Below are 22,482 nucleotides of genomic sequence, written 5' to 3'. Positions count from 1 at the left end.
TGCTCACTACCTCAAAATGGTTCCAACTAACCAGACCAGGGTTATGTCAGCTTTTGACATAAAGGAAGGAAAAATGCAGATGAGCTTCCTCAAGCCAACTGTGAAACAGCCAAGATCCATGGCTAGTTATTTAAGGACTGATTTTGAAGTTTTGGCAAAAGATATCCATCCTATTGACCAAATAGAACTGCACAAGCAGACTGGTGAAATGGTATATTCTACATTGACTAATAAGTCCATCATAGCACATCAATTGCAAAACTCATTGCACAATACCATTACACAACTGCAACTAGAAAAGGCCTCCTCTCAGGCTAAAGACACCAGGATAGAAACTCTAGAAGACTTGGTGATAGAATTGGGACATGATCCCAAAGATGTCAAAGCAGCTGAACAATTGATTAAAAAGAAGAATGATGATATAGCTGCACTAAAGAAGCAGATCAAGATCCCTCCTCTCCACCATCCTCAAACTGCAGAAGTCATAGAGAAACAAAAGGAGGAAGAACTTATGGACCTAGTCCTTAAGTTAAATGATCAGTTGAAAGAAACTAAAAAGGAATTGGAAAAAGCAATACAGTCTAAGCAGAGTGAGCTGGCCACTACTCCTCAGATTGTCATACCCACCATTTCTATAGCAGTACCCTCCACTCTGGCAGCTTCTTTGGCACCAACACTTCCACCAGTGACAACATTGCCAATAGTAGTGACTACTCTAACTACAGGTACATCAACTAGTGCAGGGACAACAGTAGAAAAAAACAGATGAAGTGATCAAAGCCATGGAACAAATGAGTATCCAGGCCACATAATTGAAAAATATCAAAGAACAAATATCAAGTTTGGAAACAGACTACGAGCTAGCATGGATTCAAAACAAAGAAGAAGAAAGGAAAAACAAAAGGATGGAGGAAAGAATCAGAGTCTTGGAGAAGGACTTGACATTAGAAAAACCACTAGGAGACATGAGAAATATATTGTGGGCCAATATCATTGATTCCATCAATGATATTTGGCCTTCTATCCAGGTAATTTTTGAATAGACTGAATTAATAAAAATGGCTGTAGAAGCTATACAGAAGACTAAAGAAGAACTATGAGATAAGCCCAAAGAGGCAAATCAGTTAATTGATTTTTTGAACAACAGGAACAGGTACCAACTAGATGAGTTGGAGATTGAAGACAGAACAACTACTATCATTGAAATAAAGAAAGTTCTTACTAAAAGGAACTTGATGCTTAACTTAGAGAAAAGGTGTCAGAGTATTTAGGCAGATATAGATAGCTTCATGTTGAAATATGGCATTTTAGGAGAGAAAGGCCTTCCTAGCCCAATGGTTATACATGACAAGTTAATGACACAGGATGACTATATCAAGAAATTAGAGAAACATGCCAAGAGTCAACAAGTTCTTCAACAGTAAAACCATTACCTACAGGAAAGGTACTTTATGATGGTTTGGAGAATCTATTCTACATAGAGCAAGAAATAAAACATCTATTCGCCAGCAAACCCAATTTTTCTAAGTACATAGAAGCTGATAAAGTTTACAGGAAGATGATCAGGGTGAAATTGCTAGATAACGAAATGTGGACAAATTTGACTGACTTACTAGAGTAAAAAATGTTTACTATGGTAAAGTCTGGTAATACAGGATGAAAGGATGAAATGGCACAGGTAAAGAGTATCAGTAGGTGAAGATAAGAGTGAAATACAACACATAACTACCAAGGCAACTGCAAGAGGCAAATCTGAGTTCCAGTAGCCAACACATTCACAAATAAAGGGACAGCAAACAATCTGTTTTCCATTTGTCTCTGTCTTCTTGTTGAAGATATTTTTTGTTTCCTAGATTAATTCTCATGTAGTTATGAGATATTTTGTATCAAATTTTGTATAAATACTTCAAAAATTGAAGTAATTAGGGTGGATTAAAAAGCATTTCTATAGACTTTTATTTTGAGCTAAAGGAGCTACTGTAATCAAGGATAGACTGGTTTACTAGATTAAATAAAGCTGAGGACATTTCACTCGATCCACGTGCACCGTGGGAAACAAATAAGTATCATTTCTCTGAGTTTGAATATTTTTTTCCTTTATGTTATGAAATATCATATGTGTGTTCTTATAATTCTTAAAAGCAAATGAGGAATAATATCATCAGAATTAGCTTAAGTGCTCTTTGTTTTAATTTTTTGCTTATTTAATGTTTTCTACTAAATTTCTTAAGTTCCGGAGTTCTTAGTTACTCCCTCACTTCTGTAATTCATTCCTTCTATTGGCCCCTAGTACAGGATTCTTAATTGCCCTTGCTATTTGTCAAACTTCCCTTCTTCATCTTCATCCCTACTAAGGATTCTTCATTTCCCTTGGCCCTGGTTAAGATTCCATTCATTAATACTTTCAGATTTGTTCTTGTTGTGTTAGCTTGCCTTGTAAACTCTTACCTCAGTGATTAATCAAATCCTATTACACTTTTCCAACTTGACTCCATAGCCCAATGGCATGAATACCTACTTTGCCCATTTGTTTCCTTAATTCCACCAAACAAATCAAAACAAATCCCTTAAGCATTAATAGCTAGCCTAATATCATATCAAAACAACGCTAAATCATAAAGAGAGAGCCCTCTCTGAGTGTAGATTGGCTAGGATCTATACTTAAAAGATTGGTTTGTAGTTACCTTGGATCCTTTCCTTCTTTCAGATAACTTCTAAGGAAAATCCAAGTGATAAAATAGTGGTGACCATACTGGGGAAGAACAAATCCTCAGTCGAAATAAACCTTTGAGAAACCTAAAAGTTTAATTTAAAGCATCTTAAAGGATTTTTAGAAGTTATTGTGGACATTCATAAAAGAAAAGCATTTAAAAGACTTGAAATCTGGCTTCAGGGAGAACTCATTACACCAGGGCTAACCCTGATCCAAATCCTCCCCCTGTGTTTGAAAATCCCAACTTAATTCCAAGAATCATTAGAAGACAAGAGAGTTCAATCAGCCATAGACCTTTATTTAGATCGCATTCATGCCTATTGAGTGGTTGTTCTTGGAAGATCTTCCTTTTGACGAATATTTTGAAACTTCTTTGTTTAGAACCACATCTGATAGTGAACTATTGGACTTAGTCCAAGATCCAGAATTCATCAGAGAACTTGAAATCCAACGAGCCAATTTGTCAATTGATCGACATCTACAGAACTCCCCTCAGTCATCTCTCACCACCAATAGAACCCATGAACTTTTTGAAACAACTTCACTTTCTGTTGGGTCATCATTATTCCCTGACTTTTCTGAAGTTCAGTCCATGCCTCCATTCATTCCTTCACTTCCTCTTTAGCCAATCACCACTCAACATCCCACCACTACCTCTAGTTCTTCCTCCTCAACCCAAACACCCCCTGTTACCCCAACTCCAGTTCACACTCCTACCCAACCTAGAATCATGGCCAATAGATATGCTCCCCTTGTGATGCCTGCTCCCCAAGGTGCTATGCCATAGGACTATCAGAGTAAAATTGTTACTTTTGATGGCACTAGAACATACACAACACAACAACACACTAGGAAAATGACAGACTACTTTGAACTTCATGAGATTGACACAATAGATGTCCAAATGAGAATTTTCGTCCAAAGTCTGGCTGGGGAAGTGAGAACATGGTTTAGATCTTTAACCCCTCAGAGCATAGATAGTCTAAGAGTCCTTTACCAACAATTCTTGAATAGGTGGGAAAAGAATAAAGACCCCCTTCAAATTTTATCTGAATATGAAAACCTTAAAAGGGGGCTAAATGAAACTATTAAGGACTATTGCACCAGGTTTAATAATGTATATAATGCCATTCCACTTGACCTTAGACCTCCACCTGGCTTAGCCCTGATCAAATTTCCGAATGGATTTGATACAGATATGGCTTTTCAATTAAGAGAAAGAAATCCCCCCACTCTGGAAGAAATGCAGAGTGTGGCAGTAAGCGTTGAAGCTAATCTACTTGCCAAAAGAGCCAAAACTAGAAGTGAGAGAAGAATACCCTTGAAAGATGAAACTTCACCCTTTGACCAAAAAATAGATGCTTTGGCCAAAGGGATGGAAAGGTTGATGGACAGAATAGAAGTTATTGAAAGGAAACCTCACTGGGATAACCAACAGACTAATCCAATGAGAAATCCGAATTTTAGGAAAAACTAGAACCAAAACACTAGCAAGAATGGTCCTGATCAAAATATTAGACCACCTTTCCAAGAAAACTATGCAGAAATCTCAAACCTAGAAGACCCTAAACAAGACACTCAGATAAATTTGATGGGCCTTGATGATGAAGAAACTATCTTTCTAACTCAGAATGATCAAGAATTATACACGCTTCAATAGTTACAAACTCAAACAGGAGAATCTTTCGAATATAAGCAAGGGTATGACTCTGCTATTTTCGAGGTTCATAAACAGTACAACTTAAGAAGCAAGAAAAACCTTGATGTTCCTGATCAGAATAAAAAAGGAATTCCTAGTTAGCCTAAGAAAGGAAAAGCTAAAAATCATAATCCTCTAGTTAAAAAAACCTTACAAATCCTTTCCAAACCACATCAAAATCCTCCTAGCCCCACCATTGAAGATGTAATAGATAACCAGCCTATTAATGAGCAGCCTTCCACTTCAGTCCCCCTCAAAGGAACAGTGGAACAACCCCTAGAAATCATATTAGAAAATCCAATTGAAAATACTCCTAACAATGAAAAAGAAAAACACACTGCTCAGAGCTTTGGCTCTAAAATTCCAAATATTCAAACAGATAAATCCCCTCTACCTTTCAATTTGGGAGCAGAGGTGGCCAAGCTCAAAATTTCAGTGCCTTTGACAAAATTGATCAAACATGAAACCTACAGATCTCAAATTAGTAAATCTCTGAACTATGTTGAAAATGAAGATTCTGTGAATCTATTTGATGACCAACCTGAGTTACTTTTCAGACCAGATGTTAATGGAAAGCCAGTTGAAGGAGGGATACCACCTTTCTACATCAGCCTTAACATCCACGACAAAATCCTACACAATGCCATGTTGGACTCTAGAGCCTCACACAATCTTATGCCTAAGTCTGTAATGGAAAAGCTTAACTTGGATATCACCAGACCTTATAAAGATCTATTCTCCTTTGATTCAAGCCAGGTTAAATGCTTAGGTCTCATAAAAGATTTGTGTGTCTCCCTAGTTCAGTACCCTGCCAAAACTATACTCATGGACATTGTTGTTGTTGATATACCACCCAAGTATGGCATGCTGTTATCTAGATCCTGGGGTGCTAAACTCCAAGGATCTATGCAATTGGATATGTCTTATGCTACCATTTCAGTCTTTGGACATCCCAAGAAATTGTATAGAGAAACTTTGATGAAGTATGTAGTGAGTAGTCAGGAGAAGCCTTAGAACTTTCCTATATATTCAGTACATTATGACATGGGTTATTTTATTGTTTACAATGTTGAAACTAATTGAGAAGATACTCCAAGTGATATAACAGCAGAACCAAAAGAAATTGCAAAAGAAAATTCAAATGTCCAAATTCATGAGATATCAGATAACAAAGAAAATCTAGATGCCCTAGTTAAGAAGGATTCCACTACCCCAGATGAAAATTATGAACATGAAATCTTATGTCATCTGGAATTTGATGGTTTGGTAAGCAAACTAGGTGAAGGAGTAGGTGTATGGATTTATAACCTAGAAAATGATCATGCATAGGGCCATGCCTACAGACTAAACTTTAAATGTACAAACAATATGGCCAAATATGAAGCACTTCTGTTAGGATTGAAACTTGTTAAAAGGTTAGGAGCAATCAGAGTCTCTATCATGGGAGATTCCGAGTTAGTTATCAAACAAATTAAAGCCATTTACATGACCAAGGATCCTAGGTTAGGATTTTATAGAGGAACAGTCATAGAAATACTAAATATCTTTTTAGAAACCAAACTTGCTGTTATCCCCAGAAAACACAACATGCAGGCTCACAACTTAGCCATGTTTGCTAGTACTCGTAGGTTGCCTTTCGAGCCTAACCATCAGTACACTACTGAGGTTAGGCATAGACCTACAATTCCTGACAATTTAAAGAACTGGCAAGTATTTGAGAATGATCAACAAATCAATAATTTTTTAACTTTAGACAATGAATTTGTAAATACTAACATAGACACAGACATAGAAGTAGATTTTGATTGCTTTGATGAAGTAGAAATTAACAAACTAGAAGAAGATCAGATAGATGGATTGCACCCCACAAACTTTACAAAATCTGATATTCACAACCTCAAACAGATGGAAAATGATGAAGTCATTGATGATGAAACTGAAGTCATAAACCTTAAAGATAATTTTTTACCCAAGGGGTTAACTCCTTTGGAGGACTTATTCGATTCAAACAATATTCCCAAAAAGCCTAAAATGGAACCTTTGAAGTCAAACATTGAGGAATCTAATATAGGATCTAAAGATAATCCCAAACTAATAAATCTATCAAAATCATTACCTCCCAATGAAAAACTAAAATATGTAGAATTACTGAAAGAATTTCAGGATGTTTTGCCTAGAGTTATGAAGACCTGAAATCATATGATACTAGCATAATACAACACACTATTCCATTAAAATAAAATCAAAAGCCCTTTAGACAGAAGCGTAGAAGATTTAACCCTGTTCTATTGCCTTCTATTGAAAAGGAGATTAAAATAATGTATGAAGTTGGGATTATTGCACCTATTAGGTTCTCAGACTAGGCTTCCAATTTGGTACCCACTAGAAAGAAAACAGGTGAAATTAGGTTGTGTGTTGATCTTAGAAATTTGATTAAAGTTTCACTTAAAGATAACTATACTCTTCCAAAAATGGATCATATTGCAGAGGGTAGTGGGTTCCTCTAGAATCTCGCTGCTAGATGGTTTCTCCAGTTATAACCAAATCCTAGTCCACCCAGATGACTAAGCAAAGACTGCATTCACAACTCCATGGGGCACTTTCATGTATGTGAAAATGCATTTTGGGTTAAGAAATGCAGGAGCCACCTTTCAAAGAGCAATGGACATAGCCTTTGCCAAAGAAATCCATGACTTCCTGGTAATTTACCTAGATGACCTCATAGTATTCTCTAAATTAGATCAACAACACATGGATCGTCTTAGGCAGGTCTTTATTAAATGCAGGAAATATGGAATTTCTCTCAATCCTAAAAAATCTTTATTTGGGTTGGAAGAAGGGAAATTATTAGGCCACATTATCTCCAAAGATGGTATCAGGATTGACCCAACAAGAATTGAAGCTATTTTGCAGATGCCCCATCCCAGGAATATCAAAGAACTTCAAACATTTCTAGGAAAGATAAAATTTTTGAAGAGATTTATCTCTAATTTAGCTGAGTTAATTAGATTACTAAACAACATGTTAAAAAAAGATCCGACTATTAAATGGACAGTAGAGGATAAAAAATCATTTGAAGATATAAAGTTAGCCTTGACACAAACACCAGGTCCAAAGTTTGACAGAGAATTTATCATTTTTTCTTTTGCATTTGAACATAGTATTGTTGCAGTTTTACTACAAAAGAATGATCAGGGATTTGAACAACCAATAGCCTTCTTTAGTAAAGCTCTAAGCAATGCATCTTTAAAGTATAATATAATGGAAAAACAAGCTTTTTCTTTGGTGAAAGCTATCAAATATTTCAAAGTCTATATCTTGTACTCTCACATAGTAGCTTATGTTCCCAATGCTATAGTCAAAGACATTCTGAAACAGAATGGAGTTGATGGCAAAAGGGGAAAATGGATAGCTACCATATTAGAGTATGACATAGAGATTAAACCTACAAAATTAATTAAAGGCCAAGGGTTGGCCAAACTTATGGCTGAAACCAATTGCCAAGCCCTGGGTATAAATTTTATTGCAGAACTGGATAACGAAGAGGAGATGGTGACTCCACAGATCAGCCAGGCCTTTTTAGATTCACCTTGGTATGCTGATATAATATACGTTCTACAAAATTTACAAGCTCTTCCTGGGTTGTGCAAAACCAAGAGTAGATTTTTGAAAATGAAATCTTTGAAATTCTGCATAATTAATAATACTTTATTTTGGAAAAATCATGAAGGCATTCTGTTGAATTGTTTATTAAAGGAAGAATCTGACAAAGTACTCCAAGAATTTCATGCAGGTGATTGTGGAGGACACCTCTACTGGAAGACAACAGCTGATAAAATCCTTAGAGCTAGATTTTACTAGCCAACCTTGTTTTCTGATGTGAAAAAATTTGTAACCTCCTGCCACAAGTGTCAGATATTTGAAGGGAAAAGAAAACTTCTGCCTTTACCTTTGAAACCTATTTCTACTGAAAAACCTTTTCAACAGTGGAGTCTAGACTTCATTGGTGAAATTCAACCCCCCTCTTCTGCTCAACATAAGTGGATCTTGACTGCCACATATTACTTTACAAAGTGGATAGAAGCCATTCCCTCCAGACAAGCCACTAATACTGTCATCATAGGTTTTCTAGAGGCCAATATTCTGTCCAGATTTGGTTGCCCCAATAAAATTATCACAGACAATGCTGCAACATTTAAATCAAAGAGGATGATTGATTTCTGCCATAAATACCATATAACCCTTGGTCACTCTACAACCTACTATCCACAAGGGAATGGACTTGCAGAATCCTCCAACAAAAGCCTAATGAATATTATTAAAAAATTACTGGAAGACAATAAGAAAACGTGGAACAAGAAACTGATCAATGCTTTGTGGGCAGACATGCTTACAACTAAGAAATCTATTGGTACCAGTCCCTATCAGTTAGTCTATGGGATGGAAGCAGTTTTCCCTTCATCATTAGGAATCCCAGTGATGAAACTACTCCAAGAATCCCAAGTTGAGCCAAATGATATTCAGAGGAGAATCAATTAGACCATTCATTTGCAACAAACTAGGGAGGAAGTATACATTAGAGCCCAAGTACTTCAGGAGAAACTCAAGAAAGTTTTTGATAAAAGAACCAAGGCAGAAGACTTCTATCTTGGTGATAAAGTTTTGAAGTGGGACTCCAGAAGAGAAGATAAAGGGAAACATGGAAAGTTTGATTTCCTGTGGAAAGGTCCATACATTATATATGATTTCAAAGGTAATAATGCTCACTTTCTTAAAGAATTGAATGGTGCAGAAGTAGAAGGAGGACCAGTCAATGGTCGAATGCTGAAGCACTATATTAAGCCAAGTTACTAATTTTACCAGTTTCAGTTGTACATACTATATCCTTCATAATGTTTAGAATGGATTGGATGGTAAAGTTTTGGAGTTGAAGCCCGAAGAGAAGGCCCTAAGCTTCAAAAGTGTCACTGTCATAAATATCAATAAAACAATAGAATAAAGGAAAAATTGCAGAAGAAAATCACAATCTTTCAGAAGGCCATTGATCTACAGTTCTTGACTTTCTGCCGAGGAAAGCCATCCCCAAGTGCAGCCACTGTTATGTTCCTATACTAATAGGTGTCATAATTTATGATTGACTTAGTTTATCTCTATAATATGTACATACCTTTGCTTTCTGCAAATGTTTTCCATATTTGTAAAAAACCAAAAAAATAAAAAAATGTAAAGAGGGTATGTCCTAAAAGAAAATCAAAGGACTAAAAAAGAATGCAAAAAGGTCAAAAAAGATGAAAAATGAACCCCAAGAAGGAAGAAAAAGACCATGAAAGTGTGCAAATCAAAATGCCACTACCATTTACTTTGATGTAGAATAAAAATATTGTGTGTAGCTTCTTACCTTGGCCACAATTCTTGGATAGTCAAACAGTGTAAACTTGGCTATTTCATGTTTTCAATTTCTATGTCTATAGATAGAGTATAAAATCTGACCAAACAGTGTAATCTTGGCAGATAATTAGATTAGGTAGAGTGAATAAAAGGAGCTCAACTGTTTAATCTGAGCCCTTGGATGTAATAAGGTTAGACTTAGATAGATTTCCATTGTAAAAGAAAAGAAAAGTTTGATAAGGGTTTGCCAGTTTAAGTGCACCCTAATAAAAAGTAGAAAAAATGGTAGGATGTGTAAGTGGGTAAGTAGATGAATGGTTGCAGAATGGTGTATGATGAATGATTAGTTGAAACTCATATCATTTACTTTCATCGTCATATTACTTTAAAAGTATGGATAACAATGAGACATTTACAAAGTCAAGTTATTAATTTCCTCATTCCTTTTACCCCTAATTTCACTAATTCCCCACAAATAACAATCTAAGCACCTAAAACCTTAAGTGAAAGGGGCTCAGAGCATTTCTCTAAATTTTGGAGGTACCGAACCCTCGGCGCAATGATTTACAAGTTCCAAGTGTTAAAACCCCCTCATTAACATTAACCCCCTTCATCATTCACTCATTTCCACTAAAAACCCCTTTTCCTAGAGTAAAATCACTATTTTCTTAGGAAAAGTAATTATCCTCATACAAAGCTCCTTCTCACAAAAAACCAACAAAATGAACCTAAGCCTAATCTATAATGTTTAAATGTGAAAATGTGAATATATTTCAAAACATTTTAGTTAGCGCATTCTTATCCCCGTTTCCATTTCATATTAACATTAATTTATTATAGTTAACTCCCGGAAAATACACCTCATCCCCATATATATTATTAAAATCCTTTATATTAATATCCCAACTTGGTTTGAAATATAAACCTTAATAATGAAATAATTAGATAGATTAATTAATCTATCTGCAATCAATTAAGACCTATAACCCTCCGTTGCATTAAAAAGGAATTAATTAATCAACCTGTGATTAATTAAGAGCCTTCCTCCAATCGCATAGCCCTCGATATCATTAATCTCCCTAAAACCGTAGTTATTATCCCGTCAGGCCTCTCCATTAAATCCCGAGCAAGTCCCTTCCTCGACCACTGTATGATATGACCCCTTTAGATCTGACAGCTAACGCTCATATCGGGCGGCCTCTGATGGCGTACTTTACCCGCCCGATGTGAGTGGTTTTACTGTACACCCTACCGGTAAAACCTCCATACCCTCATAAGCGGTGCGATAGATTCCACTTACCACCTTCGCTAAACGACAAAACATCACTTCCATCAATTGGCGCCAACTGTTACATTTCCATTATACGCGCCAAAAGCATTGACTTTGCCAATAAACCCAAAAATATTCATTATTTTTGTTTTACCAAGAAAAGAGCCTTTTGTTCTCCATGCACACTCAGAGTACGTTCAAGCCATCACCCTTCTTCCAACCGTCAACCTCCATAAGCCGTTGAACTCCAGATTGCCATTGCAGACTTGTGTGCTCCATGCAAACAGTGCACCTTAGCCATTTGTCTCTCCATGCAACCATAACCAGGTATTTACCCAGTTTCAACTAAGAAACCCTGTTTTCCATACTGAACCTGAACTAAATGGATGTAAGATATAAGTAATTTAGTGAAATTAAGTCATTTGATAGTCTTGACACTCTCTGAGACGATCCATTTTTCATAATTCCCCAAAAATTCCTTGCCCTCGTCCTTGAATCCACAAGAACCAAGGATGGACGCCCCAGTCGCCTTAAATGTCATGCCAGTTACCACTCCTCATAGAGATTTAGACCATCTTCCCCTGGCCAACAAAGACTTCCAGATAAAAGACCTCACCTTTGACGAAACCCCTTTGAAATTGCATTGCAAATACCGAGATATCTACTTGAACCATGCAGATAAGATAGGTCTCTGGGAATCAAACCTGCCCAAGTATCAATTCCCCAGTGTTCATGTCTTCTCGGAAATTATTCATTACTACCATGCAAACTATGACCCTATTATGAAAGTTGTAATGTCCCCAGACCAGAAAATCCTATTCACCATTACAGCTGAGTCCATAAATGAGATGTTATAGTTGCAGCTTGGTCAAGACCTCACCCCCCTGTCCATTGCTGATTTGCTTGAAAGATTCTCCAAGCTGTCTAGTTCCAGAAGTACTCAAATCCTCTAGACTTTCATTTCTGAAGAAAAGCACATGCCAAAGGACCCTCCTCCTTACATGTCAGCCTTCTTTTCTGATCTAGGCAAAGATATCACAACAATGCTATCATGCATTTTAGGTTCTACCACTAATGAGTATGTAGATGAGACTATTTTTGCTGGCATGTCTATTTTTACCCTCGGTCAACCTCCTGCAGTCAAGTTTGATTATGCAAAATTCATCGCAGATAAAATGCATGATCAGTTTATGAGACTTGAAAATGAGAGGGTGTTCAAGTATTCATCAATCCTGTATCATTTGTTTCTCTACTACCAAACTGATAAGTTTCCCTTCTCTGTCCAAAAGCTTGATACTAGAGGGAATCCTAGATTTGTCATCTTCTGGACTGCTCTATTCCATAGGTCTTGTTATTCTCACCATCCATACACAAATTTTATTGACCTATTTGTACATCTAGTGACTACAATGTTATTAGGAAGTCCCCCTCCCAGAATTAGTGCAGACATTAAGAGGGTTCTCTAGCTGTCCAAATAATACAAAGTAGGGGATTGGTACTTGTACCAAAACCATACTGAAATCAAAATTTATGGGTGTGAACTTCCTCCTTACAAGTTACCTAGATATCTCCCCATGCGATTATTTTCTTTGGAGTACTATAGGCAAATGATCAATTCTGATGAGATTCACTTTGTCAAAACCAAGAAGAAGGCCTAGCTAGGCCCATTTATTTTCAATAATAAAGAAGCAGGAAAGGAGGCAGATGAAATCCTCCAAAGATTGAGATTAAAACACAGTTTCATTTGGGCCTATGACCCCCACGGATTCATTTGTAACAGAAGGAAGAAACATAAGCTATCTCCTTATATCCACCATAGGATCCCAGAAATTGAACAATATGCCAGTCAATCAAAATGGGTGGAAGGCACTTTGATAGATCAAGATAGCACACAAGTTGAAGTTGACAATGTAATGGTGGACTTATAAATAAGGTTTGATGAAGATTCATTTGTACATGCGTTTGGAGAAACTTCATCACGAAAGTAGTCACAGGAACAAAACACACATCCATCAAAGCAACAAGGAACCTCAGAACAAGCAGAAGATTTAGAACAGCAAGAAGAATCAGAGCAGCTTGAAATCTCAGAGGAGCTTGCTCAACCTGAACAAATCATGAGCAAACCTCCTGTTTTGCAGACTCCTCTAAATGAGGAGAAAAATTTAAAGAGAAGCTGAGATGAATACACTCCGTCTACTATGCCTATTGATCAAACTTTTGTTAAAAGGCAAAAGTTAAACCCATATGCAGAGGAGGAGTACAGTGAGGAAACAACAGGCAACTCAACAGCCGAAAGGAGTGACAGCATGCCAACCATTCCAACTGGAGGCACACCATCTGTCTCACAGAATCAAGCATTAGAAAGGCAGCAAAGCATAGAAGTATCTTCTTTTAGAGCTCCCTTTGAACAGAGTTTGGACATTAAAGGAAAGTACAAAGAAATTGAAGCGAGGAATGAGAAACTAAAAGATCAAACCTATGCTCACTACCTCAAAATGGCTCCAACTAACCAGACCAGGCTTATGTTAGCTTTTGACATAAAGGAAGGAAAAATGCAGATGAGCTTCCTCAAGCCAACTGTGCAACAGCCAAGATCCATGGTTGATTATTTAAAGACTGATTTTGAAGTTTTGGCAAAGGATATCCATCCTATTGACCAAATAGAACTGCACAAGCAGACTGGTGAAATGGTCTATTCTACATTGACTAATAAGGCCATCACAACACATCAATTGCAAAACTCATTGCACAATACCATTGCACAACTGCAACTGGAAAAGGCCTCCTCTCAAGCTAAAGACACCAGGATAAAAACTCTAGAAGACTTGATGATAGAATTGGGACATGATCCCAAAGATGTCAAAGCAACTAAAAAATTGATTAAAAAGAAGAATGATGATATAGCTGCACTAAAGAAGCAACTCAAGATCCCTCCTCTCAACCATCCTCAAACTGCAGAAGTCATAGAGAAACAAAAGGAAGAAGAACTTATGGACCTATTCCTTAAGTTAAATGATCAGTTGAAAGAAACTGAAAAGGAATTGGAAAAAGAAATACAGTCTAAGCAGAGTGAGCTGGCCACTGCTCCTCAAATTTTCATACCCACTGTTTCTACAGCAATACCCTACACTTTGGAAGATTGTTTGGCACCAACACTTCCACCAGTGACAGCATTGCCAATAGCAAAGACTACTCTAACTACAGGTACATCAACCAGTGCAGGGACAACAACAAAAAAATATATGAAGTGATCAAAGCCATGGAACAAATGAGTATCTAGGCCACAGAATTGAAATTGCTCAAAGAACAAATATCAAGTTTGGAAATATACTACGAGCTAGCACAGATTCAAAACAAGGAAGAATAAAGGAAAAACAAAAGGATGGAGGAAAGAATCAGAGTCTTGGAGAAGGACTTGACATTAGAAAAACCACTAGGAGACATGAGAAATATATTGTGAGCCAATATCATTGATTCCATCAATGATATTTGGCCCACTATCCAGGTAATTTTTTAACAGACTGAATTAATAAAAATGGATGTAGAAGCTATACAGAATACTAAAGAAGAACTAGGAGATAAGCTCGAAGAGGCAAATCATTTAATTGATTTTTTGAATAGTAGGAACATGTACCGACTAGATGAGATGGAGATTGAAGACAGAACAACTACTATCATTGAAATAAAGAAAGTTCTTACTAAAAGGAACTTGATGCTTAACTTAGAGAAAAGGTGTTAGAGTATTCAGGATATAGATAGCTTCATGCTGAAATATGACATTTTAAGAGAGAAAGGCCTTCCTAGCCCAATGGTTATACATGACAAGTTAATGACACAGGATGACTATATCGAGAAATTAGAGAAACAAGCCAAGAGTCAAGCAAGTTCTTCAACAGTAAAAGCATTACCTACAAGAAAGGTACTTTATGATGGTCTGGAGAATCTATTCTACATAGAGCATGAAATAAAACATTTATTCACCAGCAAACCCAATTTTGCTAAGTACACAGAAGCTGATGAAGTTTACAGGAAGATGATCAGGGTGAAATTGCCAGATAATAAAATGTGGACCAATTTGACTGACTTACTGGAGTAAAAAATGTTTACTATGGTAAAGTCTGGTAATACAGGATGAAAGGATGAAACAACATAGGTAAAGAGTATCGGCACAGGTAAAGAGTATCAATAGGTGAAGATAAGAGTGAAATCCAGCACATAACTACCAAGGAAACTACAAGAGGAAAATTTGAGTTCCAGTAGCCAGCACATTCACAAATAAAGGGACAGCAAACAATCTGTTTTCCATCTGTCTCTATCTTCGTGTTGAAGATATTTTTTGTTTCCTAGATTAATTCTCATGTACTTATGAGATATTTTGTATCAAATTTTTTATAAATACTGCACAAATTGAAGTAATTAGGGTGGATTAAAAAGCATTTCTGTAGAGTTTTGTTTTGAGCTAAAGGAGCCACCGTAATCAAGGCTAGACTGGTTTACTGGATTAAATAAAGCTGAGGACATTTCACTCAATTCATGTGCACTGTGGGAAACAAATAAGTATCATTTCTTTGAGTTTGAATATTGTTTTCCTTTATGTTATGAAATATCATGTGTGTTCTTATAATTCTTAAAAGAAAATGAGGAATAATATCATCAGAATTAGCTTAAGTGCTCTCTGTTTTAATTGTTTTCTTATTTAATGTTTTCTACTAAATTGCTTAAGTCCAGGAATTCTTAATTGCTCCCTCACTTCTGTAATTCATTCCTTCTATTGGCCCCTAGTACAGGATTCTTAATTTCCCTTGCTATTTGCCAAACTTCCCTTCTTCATCTTGATCCCTGTTAAGGATTATTCATTGCCCTTGGCCTATTTGTACTTGTTGTGTTAGCTTTCCTTGTGAACTCTTACCTCAGTGATTAGTCAAATCCTATTAGACTTTTCAAACTTGACTCCATAGCCCAATGGCCTGAATACCTACTCTGCCCATCTGTTTCCTTAATTCCACCAAACAAATAAAAACAAATCCCTTAAGCATTAATAGCTAGCCTAATATCATATCAAAAGAATGCTAATTCATAAAGAGAGAGCCCTCTTTGAGTGTAGATTGGCTAGGATCTATACTTAAAAGAATGGTTTGTAGTTACATTGGATCCTTTTCTTCTTTCAAATAACTTCTAAGGAAAATCTGAGTGATAACATTGAGTACCTTTAGAACCTGGGACCTATATATATTTTTGTTTACCAGTTCAATAAGAGGAATAAAGATCTTGAGTTTAGAAATTTCGTTCTCAATACTAAAGGGTGCTTGATTTTTAAGCAAATTTGAGAAATCAGTCCTTTCGGCCACAGCCTTTGTTATGAGTTTGGTTTGCTGACGTGTAGTAGGCATTCCAGATTGGATAGTTGTTGTTGAGACATCAATTGTTTTCTTAGCAATATTTTCTGTGTTTCTCCTTTATGGATTGTTTTCATTTTTCTTAGAGATTTCAGTTGTCTTCTTGGGATCAAGCTCAAAATTTTTCTTGGCAGAGTTATTAGAATCCTTTTTATTTGAGTTATCACTTTTTTTTCTTGCTCCTGGGATTATATTGCCTGTGGAATTCTAAGATGGAATTCTCATACCCATGTCTATTGTCATCAGATTATTCAGATTCCATTTTTGTTTGAGTTAATAAAAACAATTCGTGTTCTTCTTATGTAAGAACAAAAAACTATCTTCATTGGTTCCCACTAAATTAATCTGATTTTCCTCAACTTCTTCAAGTACACTTATACCTTCATCAGCATAATTTTATTGAAATGGTGGCCTAATTTGTTGATCTGGGCCTCTTTGATCTCTTTGTCTGATTTGTGGAGTGTTTCTCCTAGGGTTTGGATTTCAGTTTTGTTGGATAGGTGGATTCTCCCTAGGAACATTCCTACCATTTATACTTATTCTCTCCATCATTCTTGCCATAGTCCTTAGTAAGGAATCAAGTTTGGATTCTACTGCAGAAGTTGAAGCTTCTTCCTTAAAAGTCACCTATCTTTAAGTTCTCATCCTGGCTCTTTTAGCTTGTAAATTGGCCTCTACACTCACAACGTCTCTTTACATTGCTTCTAGTGTTGGAGAATTTCTTTCCCTATGCTAGTAAGACATATTTGTATCAAAACCATCTGGGAACTTTATCAAGGCTAAATCCTGGGGTGGTTTAAGATTTACAGGTATTGCATTATAGGTATTGTTGAATCTAGCACAATAGTCCTATACACTTTCACCTACCTCCCTTTTAATATTTTCATATTCTGATAGAATCTGTAAATGGTTCTTCTTGACTTCCCATATATTAAGAAATTTTTGGCGGAATGAAGGGAGATCATTTATACTATTTGTAGGCAAAGACTTAAACAATTTTCTGACTTCTCCTCCTAAAATTTGAGCAAACATTCTGAGCTTAATACTTTCATCATCTACCTCTTGCAGGTCAAAACAATCATTCATTTTATCCACATGTTGTTGGGTTGTTAAAGGACTTGTCCCATCAAATAGTGTGATCTTGGACTGATAGTCTTGTGGCATATTAGCCAAGGGGGCTAGTAACACCAAAGGAGCATACCTGGCAGCCATGATTGGTGGTGGTGGTGGAGGACCACTTGAAGGAAGTTGAATGGTGGATGAGGGAAGTTGAACAGTGGATAAGGTTGGACTAGTACTAGGTGGAAATGAGAGTAAAGGAATTTGAGCAACCTTATGTTGAAGGATGAAAGAAGGGGTAGGAATTATGGAGGCAGTAGGACTTGGTGACTAAAAATATGCAGTTTGTGATGTGAAGGAAGAAGCTGTTAGGTTTAAAGCCATTAATTCTACCGAATGTTGAAGGTAAGCACCACCAATTTCTGAGGTGAGATTTGTCACTAGATCTTGAAGAGTGTCAAAATGTTGTAAAAGCTGAAGATCTGATTCAGTTTGTGAAGAAAGTTCTCTCACTAGGATTTTTGGTAAGATTGATGGATCAAAGATAATATGGTCTTTCCAATTCTCTGATTTAGTCCTGAATAAGCCTTGTTCAAAGTGTAAATCAAACTGGATATCTTGGAAGGTAACAAAGTTTTCAGGAAGTGAGTTGGCTCTGTGAAGAAATCTACTGCTTGTTTGACTCTCAGTTCTAGGAGTTTTCCTTACGATCTTTTTAGGATTGTCCATTATGGTGGGAAGATTTGGATATGGATGGGATCTAGTAGAGATTCTTTTGGGAGCCAGTATTCAGATCTAGAACACAAACATACTGAATATACAAAAATAGAAAAGAAACCTATATTAGGAATAAACTTATCATACAAATCTATTTAACTGGGTACTCTGAGTTCGAATGAAAGGATAAATTTTCAATGGTTCCCCAGTATGGTGGCCACCATGTTATTGTTATGTGATTTTGAAGATTGGCAAGACAAAATTCACAAAAGATACCTCAAGTCACTTAGGAGTCTAGGATCTATCACTCCTAGACTCAGAGAGGGCTCTCTCTGTATTTTTAGGATTTTACTTATGTTCAAAGTTCTAATGTGTTAGGCTAGATGTAAAAAATGAAGGAGATTTATTAATTAATTGCTTGGTTGTTTTTTTGTTTAGTTGGTTGGGGTAGATCATATATGAATCCTTTCCATTGGGCTATGGAGTCAAATGCTGGGTGGTAACATCAATTTTCCAGAGCATTTACAAGGCAAGCTAACTGTTTATACTGGATCTAAAAGCAGAATGAGAAATGAGATGAAATAAAAGTGATATCAGTAATGATTAAAAAGCAGTTAAGTATTTCTTAATCATACATCAGAAGAAAACATTTAGATTGTAAACATAGATAGAAATAAGGTGCTCCAACAACATATCTTAATCTATAATTTCTGCTTTACACAAGACTTAATGATGAATAAATGAATAAAACATATATATATTTAGCACAAAAGGGAAGACATCACCAAGTCAAAACAGATCAAGTATCTTGCAAACGGTCCTTTTTTATTGATGCTCCAGCTCAAGATTACAATACTCCAATGAAAACAGAAAGTTCAAATGACTTGGGTCCAACCCTTAATACTTCCAATGCATGAAGTATTTAACTCGAAACCTACAATGATTTGCCTTATACACTTGGTAATCTATTACTAATTACAACAAAAGAAAATTGACTAGTGTAACCATGAAGTGGCCATGCTGAGAAAACTGGGACACTCGGTCCTCTTTTTCAGGGATGATGTTGCTGAGAAATTAATTTTGTTGTAGTGGCTCTGCTGACATGGCTTGTGCTGACTCAGATTTATGTTATCACTTCAATAATCTTTGTCTTGTTCGTCCTGATAATCACACAGGTCACTCCACGCTTCTTCATTTGCAATTTTGATCTTCATTAGCCTTTTGTATATATCATCAGCTTTAGTGTATTTTGAAAAAGTGGGTTTAACCACAAAAACATGTTTCAGCTCATGCTCAATGTTGATTTGATTGCTGATAGCTTCCAACAATGCCTTTCCTGTTATGTTGCCTTTGATGTTGGAAATATTTGTAGCATCTGTCACTATACCCTCGGGTTTCTTGACATAATCCTCTCTGGCCATGAGCTTGTCATTTATGACAAACAAAGAGGGGCTACCTTTTTGTTTTAAAGGTTGAATTCTATTGAAGAACTTGTTCACTATTAGCTCTAGATTTTGACACTTTTCTTCTAGTTGCACATTCAAGCTCTTCTTAGTCAACACCTTCTTCACTTGAAGTATAGTCTCTGTCATGTCTGCTACTCCCAACTCTTCCAGCTCGTACCTATTTCTTGAATATAAAAATTTGATTATCCAGTTAGCTATCGCTAGCATGTCTCCCAACTCTTCATTAGTAGCTAAAATAGCTTCTCTAGCCTTCTCCTCTAATTCTTTCCGCTCAAAGATAATTTGGATGCTAGGCAAAATTTCATTCATACCATTGATTATGTTGTTCCAAATAATCTCTTCACTCTTCCTAGAGTGTTCCCAATGGATGATTATTTCTCTGACTTTTGCAGCCTTTCAATCAAGGTCCTTGTCCTCTGCATATCTTCTGAGTGGTCACTTTCGACCCTTTTGATTTGATCCTGCAGCACATTAACTTGACTTTCTAGCCTCTTAATCTCATTAGTCTATAGATTCATGCCTTCCATTGACCTAGCTAGTTGTTCTATGCTGCTTCATGTTCCTGTGGCAGCACTTTCTGGAGTGGTTATGGGAAGAGTTGTTAGAGGAAGGGCCTTTATTGTTTCATTGGCCATCTGTGCCACCTTTTCTTTCTCTTGCATCATCTTCTCCCTCTCTACTTCCATTTGTTTGGTCTGGAGTGACTGCTCCACTATTAATTTCATCATATCAACCTTTTGGCTTTCTATTTCCTCCATCTCCTTGGTTAGTGGGTCATGTGTAGTAGGCATCTTAAGCTGCTTCTTCAAAGCTGCTATATCCATCTCTTTTTTCTTTATTATTTCTTCAACTGCTTTCACATCTGAGGGATCATACCCAATCTTCACTACTAAGTCTTCTAAAGACTTAATTTTATTTTCCTTTGATTGTGATGAAGTCTTTTCCATGTTTAAGTGGGATTGAGCAATTGATAGGGCTACTTGCATTTTAAATAAATTCATGGAAGTGTTGCTTAGAGTAGATGAAATCATTTGTCTTGTTTGTTGTGCATTTCCAGCTAATCAATTGGATGAACACTTCTTACATTAAACTCAAAAGAAGTTTGCTTGTAATCTTCTGGAGTTTTGGGCTCTGTTGTTTGTGCTTCTAAAAATGCCATATTCATTTTTCCCTTTTCTGAATCAAAGGTAGAGAGAAGTCTACCTTTTTCAGTTGCACTCTGTTTCCAAAATTGAGCATAAGTGCTCTTTTTCAATATTTCATTTCTGATTTTAATCTCCCTGAATGTGTGAAAAACTGTCTCTTCCTTTTCTTCAGTCACATTTTGTAGATGAGGACACTTGAAGAGATTGCTGCCTTTCTAAAATTGGAGTGGCAGGAAAGGATTGCCCCCTAGTTGGGGATGGATCTGGAATATCAATGATATTGGTGACTATTTGTTGCGGTGATCCTTTGTCTATGTCCATGTGCTTTCTAGGTTTATTCCTATATTTCAACTTGAATTCCCTCATAGAAGTATCAGTCTCTGGTGACTGATGTTCTTTAGGCCTTTTCCCTGTTACTCCATGTTCTTATTCTCTTCCCTTTTTTGTTCTTTTCCTGTTGTCTTGGAGTTTGTGAACTAGAAGAAGAGATCACTTGTTCCTCATCCTCCTACAATGTATCGGGCATCCACTCAATCTGGTTCATGTATTTTTCAAGTTCAGGCCTTTGAGTGTGAATATAGGTTGTTAACTTGTTCTCCACCCTCTTCTTGGAGATGATACCCCGTGGGTCATAGGACCATGTAAAACTGTGGGTGAAATTCATTTCTTTCAATCTTTTATCTACCTCCTCCCCTGCTGATTACAAATGAAGGGACCAATATGAGATTTGATCCTGAACTAGGACTTTTTCTTAGCTACTACAAAATGCACTTCAGTTGCATTAATCATTTTCCTGATGTATTCAAGTGAAAATATCCTCATGGGGAGGAACTTTGGTAGCTTATAAAGGGCCAACTCACAGCCATATACTCTTAATTCAGTGTCATTTTGGTACAAGTACCAATCACCTGTTCCTGCTTGGTCTGTCAACTGCATAATTCTTCTTATTTCTTCACTAATCCTAGGTTTTGTAGTCCCACTAAGGAGGCTAATTGCTGGGTGAACAAACATTTCTACAAATTTTTTGTAGCTGAACTCTTTTGAGTCCTTCATCACTAATGTTGTCAAAAAAATAACATATTGGGGTTCATCTTCCTCATTCAAATTGCTCATTGAAAACTAGAACATGTCTGCCCGAAAATAAACAAACATATAAACCAAAATTGAGGAGTATTGAAACACTTCCTCTGTGAAGGAATTGACAAACTGCTCATGAATGGAATCTGCTAAAAACTGGTTGAAATTGAAGTGGACAGAGGGCTTGGATTCTGTTGACAGAATAGACAGGAAAGCTATGATAGCTTCATCAAGCCATTGATTTGAATAATAGCCAACTAAATAAGAAAGAACAATGACAATGTGTCTAGTTCTGTTTGGAAAAACAGAGGAGGAATAAGGAGGATTCTTGTTTGGTAGAGGTGTGTTCTCAGTCATGAAAAGTTCTAAGGTTTTAGCTCTCTTAGAAAAATCAAGATTCTGATACATTTCAGTGAGAATTTCATGGGAAAAGGGAGTAGTTCCTTCAATAACATGGGCCCACATCATCTGCATAATGGACTTGGCATCAACGGTAAACAATATATGCCCTGGTGGGTCCATCATTGCCCTTTGTTGTGGATTGTAGCATGA

The sequence above is a fragment of the Pinus tabuliformis genome, chromosome 7, assembly GCF_031772625.1.
Source record: "Pinus tabuliformis cultivar Carrire ecotype Pingquan chromosome 7, CPIR1, whole genome shotgun sequence".
In the NCBI taxonomy this organism is placed as follows: domain Eukaryota; kingdom Viridiplantae; phylum Streptophyta; class Pinopsida; order Pinales; family Pinaceae; genus Pinus; species Pinus tabuliformis.
Note: the sequence above shows the minus strand (reverse complement) of the source record.